The sequence below is a fragment of the Spermophilus citellus genome (assembly GCF_964194105.1).
Source record: "Spermophilus citellus genome assembly, chromosome: 15".
Lineage (NCBI taxonomy): Eukaryota > Metazoa > Chordata > Mammalia > Rodentia > Sciuridae > Spermophilus > Spermophilus citellus.
Window position 1 is genome coordinate 95,441,110 of NC_138195.1, and position 8,601 is coordinate 95,449,710.

Consider the following 8,601-nt stretch of genomic DNA (forward strand, 5'->3'; position numbering starts at 1 on the left):
GCTGCCTCTAGGATTGCACTCACTCAGACAGAATTTTCTGCTTTTGGTAGCTGCACATCACCACTGAAGTCATGTTGCCTCAGGAGCAAGCGTTGGTCCCTCTCTGCCTCATTTGGTAGGTCGTAAACGCACATGAAGGAGTGTGGGGCTTGTTTGCTGGTGTGTTCCCAGCCCAGGGCCATTCTGGACACAAGAGCTGCCCAAGAGTGGGCTGCGTGGTGGAAAGGCTCAAGAGCTGGAGGAGATGCTGGCCAAGGCGACCCTGCACACAAATGCCTGTGTCCAGCACCCTCCTGCCACGCTCTCCTTCACTGTCTCACTCCTGGTGGAGTGGTCCTGCTCACTCAGGAGGCCACGGGGCGAGCTGGTGGCTGGGCATCTGTGCAGGCAGTTAGTGTCACTTTGAGGACTTGGGGACACCCATGGTGTGATGAGGTCTCTGACACGTGCTGTTCCCTCCCTCCTCTCCTGGTGACCATCAGGAGGAGAGTTTTCTTTTTAAAGTTTATGGCCTCAGTGGTTCGATCGCAGTTATAGTGCCCCTAACAGCTGTTACTCCTTGCAACAGTGGATCAGAAATGAAGCTGAGCTCAGGCTTAATGGAAATTGTCCCTTGAAAGGTTTGAATTCACAGCATTTATTCTCCATTAATTTCAAGCAGACTCTAAATTGAGCAAAACAGTTCCTGTCTTTCCTTTTAGTTGCAGGTTTTAGCTGACAAATGGATGCCAGGGCTGCCCAGCTTGATTGCAGCCATTGAGACATGCCAATTTCAGGAAATGTGCTCATCTCTGCGACTCACGTCCTTCCAGTTGGAGTCTGGGCTCCGCTGAGCTTGGTCGGTGTGGGAGTGCGGCGTTCACGGCGAAGCCCTCCCTGCTGGGGCAGACGGTGCACCTCAGTGGCTGAGCAGCACTGGGAGAGACCCAGGGATGGCCAGGGAAGGGGTCAAGGGGCTCTGTGCCGAATGGAGGAGGCCATTTGGACCAAAGAGCCCCACCCTGCACCCTGCTCCCACCCACAAAGGGCTCTCTCTCTTGCTGCACAGGGTAGTGTTGGGGCCATTGGCAGCAGAAGGACTTCTCCACAGCATGGTCTAGGTGGTCCCGGTCAGGGGTGGGGGCATGAAGCTGTTTCTGTCACACTGTTCAGGAGGGAGCATGCAGCATGCCAGCCAGTGCTTCAGGACCACAGAACACAGCTGGGGACGTCTAAGTGGACACTGGTGAGAGGCTTCCCACCCTGCTGGGGAAGGTCCACAGTGGTGGCTGGCATTCTCCACTGGCAGATTTCCCCCGCTAGCCTGTCCTTCTATCCCCTTCACCTTTGACCCAAGTACTAACGTCCGTCTTACTAGCTCAGAGGGGTCCAGGCAGAAATGACTCGATATTTTCTGATCACTCTCAGTGTGTAGCCCTGCTCTTGCCTCCTGATGACATCTTTTCTTGGAAGATTCCACAGGTTTCTGGTCACTTCTGTTCAGGAACAAGGCCAGGCAAATCCACCCTGAACTCCAGTCTCTTCCTCTTCCCTGCCCTGTGAGACTTCAAGACTTACAGTGAGGAAGGTGGGGTTCAGCTTTCATGGCCTCCCCTCCCTTCCGGGGTCTTTGTCTCCCTTGTGTGACCAGGTGGGGAGGCCAGGTATGAAAAGGGACACAAATCTCTCAGGCACCTGGCTGCTGTTAAGGACCCTTGGTGGTGTGGAACGCAGAGGGAAACCAGGACAAAGGCCACCTGGCCGGCATTTCAGAATGGACCGCAGCCATCGGGACCAGGACTTAGGCATAGGTCAGGTGGCTGACGGGGAACCACCCCCTGGGCTGGGCACATTTGAACTGTGAATGTGAACGTCTGAACTGGGCCAAGCCTGCAAACCCTGTGGCGGAGCCTCAGTGAGCTCTGCTGTCGGACACGTCCCAGCCCCAGGGAGCCCAGCGGGCGGCTCCTCCACACCACATGCCTGTGCGGGGAGCTCCTGGAATCTCTTCTGGGCCTGCGTCTCCTTCCCTGTGAAAACCCTGTGCAATCCCAGCTTCCTGGAGCGAGCGCTCGGGCAGACCTGTCTGAACTGGTGTGTCCCCTGAGTTTGAACTGGAGACAGCTGGGGCTGCTGGCACGTGCCCTCTCGTGGCAGACACCCAGTGCTGGCTTCTGGTCAGTGCCCCCCTGAGCTGCCTGGAGGGCCACGCCAGGGCCTCTCCACACCCCTGATGTGGGAGACACTTCAGCTCAGCCTGGTCCCCATCATCTCACTCTGCCCTGGCAGTCCCTTGCGCCTTGGGTCCCCTTGCCCACGGGCCTCCCCTTGGCTGGGCACCAGCAAGACCACTCAAGCCCATTCCTGGAGCTGTGTCCACGGGACCTGGGGCAGGCCTTGGGTAGAGGCAGGGGCTCTCCTGACCACCACCCTACTCTGCCATCTTCTCCCCAGGCTGGACTGGCCCTTAGGAGAGCCCACACCTAGACTTATTTGCATTTCCAACCCCAGGCCACGTGTTCTAAGTCCCTTCACCCTGGGGCATCAGGGACAGAGCTCGAAGTCCCTCCCCATAATTGTGGCTGCCCCTGTGGAGCTGGGCGGGGAGCTCTGGGCTGGCAGTGGAGGTTGGTGGTTGCTGTCCTCCTGTTGTCTGTGGCTCTTGGAGATGGGGGAGGGCTCGGGGGCTTCCTTGCCTCAGTCCTCAGCCTTGGGTTCTGACAGATGTACACTCAGCATGGCGGCATCAACCCCTGACACAAACCTGTGTTCTCTCCCCACCCCTTTCTCCCAGTCCTCGCCCCACCCTGGTCCTGCTCCAGGGCTGCTGTCCACACCTCTGTCCGCCACCCTCTTCCCATGGCCCCAGCTGCAAAGCAGACACCTGCTGCCTCCCCTCTGTGTCCTGTGAGGGGACACTCTGTCTGTGACACTCTGTCCTGTGACCCACTCTGTCTCTGTTCCTCTGATTGTCACCAAGATTCATCAGACATTGCTGCTGGCTAGCTACTTTAATGACGGGAAAGGTGTCAGTCTCCCAGCCGTGGAAAGGTGCGTATCTCGGCAGCTGAAAAGGTAGCTTTCAGTGAGACTTTGAGACTACAGATTACTGAAGGATGATTCACAGAGAACCTGGACCTGCTCATTTACTAGTTATGAGACTATTTGATTTTCATTTTTATTGGGGTTAATTTTGTTCTCCTGTGGATTCTGATTAGAGTTCTCCATGGCTCTTGCTGGTACCATGTTGGGCTCCCTGGGCACAGGACTTAGCCAGGCTGTTGCCAGCCTCCTGTGCCACCCACGGCCCAGGTGTAGGATTGGACTTCTGTCCTGTGGCGGGTTGTAAAGGGCCAGCTTTCTGTTCGACCACATGCTTCAGTGAACTGAACTCTGGTGCCTTCAGAACTACAGAAAGAAGCAGGGCATTGTAGGAAGAGAGAAAACCTCCACTAGCTCTCTGAGTTCTTAGAATGACTGGCTTTTCATTGCTTCTTCTGAAAAATAATAAAGTCACCATGTCTGTATATTATATAAAGTAGGAATATATTTAAATGATTATAAACCAGATGCATTTGCAAACCTTTCAAGAGCAATAGCTCCATCAAGAAAGTGCTTAAATAAAAAATAAATTATTGCAATTTTCAGGTTGAGAAATAAAGTGTGTCTAATTGCAGTGGCGAACAGGAGCATTGAATGAAGCGTATCTGTCTTCTCCAGGAACTCCACCAATCAGTCTGTGATGAAGAAATGTAATGAGGAAATAAACACTATTGGTGAGGTTGAAACCGGTCATCCCAGAGTGCCTGCGCTCACCAGCAAGCAGTCAGTCACCCGCTGGCCCAGCCCCTGGCTCAGGCCAGGCCTAGGCCCAGCTGCACCCCAAGGTGCCTCTTCTCTCGCCCATTCCTCTTACATGCTCCTGGCTTCAGGAGCCCTCCTGACTGGTCCTGGCAGATCTCCTCCCCGCAGCCTGCAGGGCACCTCTCATGCTCGTGCTCTCCTCCCAGTCCGACGTGGCTTCAAGACTCCAGCTAGAAAGGCAGGGGGCGGGGGTGCAAAGCTGAGGGTGCCGGCAGTTCTCTGTGGCTGGCGAGGGGAGGCAAACCAGGCTAGTGCGTGCGTGTGGAAGTCTGTGCATGGGACATGGGCACACGTGGTACAATGGGGCACCCTGACCATGACAAGACAGCCTTCCAGCCTCTCCGGAGAATGATGTCTAGGCCTATCGATGGCTGCTGGGGTCAGTACCATTGTCTGGTCCACTGGACACTCCCCTCCTGCCACAGTGTTGTGCAGAGGTGGAGAGCTGTCAGCGAGACACACTGGTGCCCTCAGGGTCAAGGGCCCTGCGAGCCATCTCGGTCACATGACACGCCTGCCCTGCTTCTCCAGCCTCCTTCCTGAGGGGAATCCCACGTAGCTAAGCCCTTCCTTGGCCTTGGTCTTGCTGTACCTGTCCTGGTCCCCACAGGTGCTCTCATCTCCGTCTCTCCCTGTGGTTTCCCTGACATCGTCTCATTCAGTAACGAGAGTGGAGAGCTTAGTTTTGCCTCCTGCCTGGGACATATGTACACTCTTTGGAAATTTGACTAATTTTTTTTTCTCAAGAGGTGTTGCTCTCTGTGACTCACAGAAGTTCCAGGCACTGAGGCTCTCCCTGTGCTCCGTGGAGCAGTGAGTGACTTCTAATTCTCTCTGTAGACATTTCTGACGTCAGCGAAGGAAGGGATGAGCTCTGTGTGAGTCTGAGCCTGAGTGGGAGGGAGGGTCCTGCAGAACTCAAGGTCCATTGTCCAGCATCAATCAGGAGGCCATTCTAGGCGTCCAGTATTGCTGTCAGCGAGCGAGGGCCGAGTAGAAATAAATGCCGCCGCCCGGAGAGTACCACGGACTGGACTAGCGCTTCCTTCGTCTTTTCCGCGCCTCTGACATTTCCCTCCTGTGGGCCTCAGCAGTGTGTGAGCACAGCACAACCTGGAAGGTCCTGATGGGTCTCCACTGGCCTAAGTCAGCCGTGAGGTGCCCAGACGTCAGCAGGAAAGACAGGGGTGACCCTGAGAGCTGAGTGTGGACACACACGCCAGTGTCAGAGGCTCCTCGTGGGAAGAAGGGAGCCAAGGAGTGATTGAGAGAGCGAGAGGAGGGGCATGTTTCGCAAATACTGCCTTTGAAACGAAAATGTGTGTGACTATGACAGAGATAAGGCAATCCCAGAGAGCCAGACCCTCGAGTGCACACCACCCAGGCTGAGGAAGAGAACTCGCGATTCTCCCTTTGGTCACTCTCTTGTCCTATTGGAGATCAGCACTCAGTTAAGTTTTGCCACTACCAATGCTTATGCCTCTTTATTTTCTTTATTGTACACATGCTAGTCCCCAAACAATGTTTTATTTAGCTTTGCAGAAATTCTGGACTTCGTGTAACCACGACCACATGTACGTGTTCTTCTGTGGTTCTCCATCTTGCTTAATGTTGAGTTTGTGAGATTCATCCATGGTGACAAGTGAATGGAAGGAACCATAGTTCATCCATCTTTATTGCTTTATAACATTCTGCTAAATGGAGATGGGATGATAAAGCCATCTATCTGTCAATAGATTATGTTCAGGCTTTTGCTGTTACAAAATGCTTCTATAAATATTCTTGAACTTGTCTTCTGGTGAATTAAAGTGATGGATAACACACACATGCACACACACACACACACACACACACACTTCAGGGTGTGGGATGTGCAGATCTTTCAGTTTCATGAGATAATGTCCTTTTTTCTGTAAATGGACTGTACTATTTTACACTCCCTCCCAGAATTCAGTTGCTCCTCCTTCCCGCCAGAGCTGCTCCTTTGTTCTGATGCTCCTCACTTGGCAGGTGTGAGGCAGCATCTGCCTGGCTCTGGCCACTCACTTCCACAAGCATTGGAGAGGCTGAGCCTCTTGTCTTAGGGTTACTGGCCATTGAGCTCCACTTCCTTTTCAGGGAAAGGTTTGAGATTTTTATCTCTTTTTAAATTGGGGGCTCTTTACATATTCTGAATACATTTTGTGATTTTTAAAATTGTTTTTAGTTTTTAGTGTTAGTTATACACAGAAGTGGGGCTTATTTTGACATATTCATAAAACTTGTTATGGGTTAGATACAAGGTATCCCTCAAAGCTGCAAGATAGTTTAGAAATGAACTGATTGGATTATGAGAGCCCAAAACTCACCAGTGCATTCATCCACTTGAATGGATTCACTGGGTGGTGACTGTAGGCAGTGGGGAGTGGTTGGAGGAGGTGTGCCGCAGTCTGGCTGGGCACAAATCATGAGCCACTCGAGCAGGAACAAACTTTATTTCCGAACTCCCACAGCACACTCCACACCGGCTCCCGGGGAACCTCTCCCGGGGAACCTCTCCTGAACACCACCCACGCGGCTCCTCCAGGAACACACCACACACCAACTGGAACTCCCTCCCCTGGGCTGCGCGTGCACTCACTCTTGGAACCCCGCGAGAACTCAACCGGAAACTCCAAAGTAGCGGCACCGGAGGCAGCAAGAGCCATCCTGTTACCAGACAGTAAAGGTCTAATGTACAACGGAATACACAACCTGTTTCAATCCAACACCATCTTAATGGCTCGCCTCTCAACCATACTTCTGGTAAAATGCCAGGGGCCATTCGGACTTGGCTGTGGCTGTCACCAGAGGTGGGTCTCTGGGTGCGTTTTCTTGGGGTTCATACTCTGTCCCTAGTGGGAGAGCCCTTTGCTTCCTGTTGCCGTGTCCTGAGCTGCTTTCTTCTTCCCCATGAAGTTCTGCCTTGCGTTGGGCCTCCGAGCAATGGAGCCGGCTGTCTGTGGACTGAGACCTTTGAACCGAGCACCAAATAAACTTTTCCTTCTCTAAAATCATTCTTGTCAGGTCTTTTGGCCACAGCAGCAAAACACTGCCTAAAACAGTATATAACATAGATGCATAACTTTTCGTGAATTTGAAACAGCCTAGGCCACACACTTAATAATGCTGTATTAGCAGACATTTTTTTTTTAATAAAATCAAATTTGTCTACCATTTCCTTTATGCTGAGCTTCTTTCTCTTGTTTAAGAATTATTTCAAACTTTAAATTTATCAGGATGTTTTCCTAATTTTATTCTAATTATTTGTAGTTTTTTTTTTTCACATTTAAGTCCATGATCATCAGGGTCTGGCTTCTGATAGGGCAGGCAGGAAACAAGCTGTGGAAATGAGCCAGGTGTATTCACGTGGCCTGGTGGAGCATTCCGTCACATGGACTGGCCACCGGTCATACATTATTGTGTGGGGAGATGTGGGGTGCTGGTCTCTGGACTCTGTGAATGTTCTGTGGATATCTGTGGACACTCTGTGGTCCCTGGAAACGATGTGGACTCTCTGTGGATGCTCTGTGGATGTTCTGTGCACTCTCTGAGGACGTTCTGTAGACACTCTGTGAATGTACTGTGGACATCCTAGACTCTGTAGATACTCTGTGGACATGCTGTGGTCCCTGGAAATGCTGTGGATGTTCTGTGGATGTACTGCGGACACTCTGGACTCTGTGAATGTTATGTGGATACTCTGTGGACACTCTATGGTCCCTGGAAATGATTTGAACTCTCTGTGGATGCTCTGTGGAGGCTCTGTGGACACTCTGGGCACTCTGTGGATGCTATGTGGACATTATGGTCTCTGTAGATGCTCTGTGGACACACTGTGGTCCCTGGAAACGATGTGGACTCTCTGTGGATGTTCTGTGGACCCTCTGTGGATATACTGTGGACACTCTGGACTCTGTGAATGCTCTGTGGACACTGTGGATGCTTTCCCAACCTGGCTTCCGCTGTTGGAAACAGCCTACTTCCTTCCCTGCTCTGTAGGGCCAGCCCCTGCTGGCCCAGCATCTGCCGGGGGCATCTCTGTCAGCTCTGTTCTGGGCACTCCATTCTGCTCCCGTGGGCTGTGCCTCTAGTGTGAGTGTAGTTGTTCAACCAGTTCAGTTCGTGACCACTCTGGGTGGCAGGCAGAACAGCAACCTAGATTGTTTCCCCGAAGACACTGCCTTTCATGTTCTGGGTCCCTGGGCTTCTCACTTAAATTTTACAGTAAACTTGTAAGTTTAAGAGCAATTTTGTAATTTTGAATAAATTTGTGAAAAGTTGACATTTTACAATATTAAGTCTTCATAACCCAATCAATATAACTAATTTCTGTGTTTATTCAGGATTTTCTTAGTTTCTCTTATTTATTTTTCTTTTTCTGCAGAGAGATTGTGTGTGTTGTTAGATTCCTTCCTGGGTATTTGATATATTGGATGATATAGTGAATGGTCCATTTATAAAGCGTATTTTTAAATTTTGATGGGGTAAATAGACACAGTTGATTTTCATACAATTCATTTGCATGCAGAAACTTTTGAAAACTCTTCTGTGAACTCCAATGATTGGTTTGCATGTTCTCTTGTATTTTATTCACATGTAAGCATGTCAACCAAGAAAAATAGCAATTTAACATCTTACAGTTTAGTTATTGTCACAAATTTTATGAAATCGGGAAACTTGTTAAGTGAGGGCAGCTTCCCTCCAGTTTGCTGAGGCTCACTTTCTGCCACAGTCCCA

At 51.1% G+C, this 8,601-nt stretch overlaps 1 long non-coding RNA gene across 1 annotated transcript in view; it reads left to right on the top strand.

Moving 5' to 3' along the window:
- The window catches only part of LOC308634647, a 41,291-nt gene extending 34,832 nt beyond the window's left edge, over positions 1–6,459 (top strand). The window contains exon 3 of the long non-coding RNA XR_014019055.1: positions 6,336–6,459. This is a non-coding gene — a long non-coding RNA (uncharacterized lncRNA). The remainder of the gene's footprint in view (positions 1–6,335) is intronic.
- Positions 6,460–8,601: the final 2,142 nt, after the last annotated feature.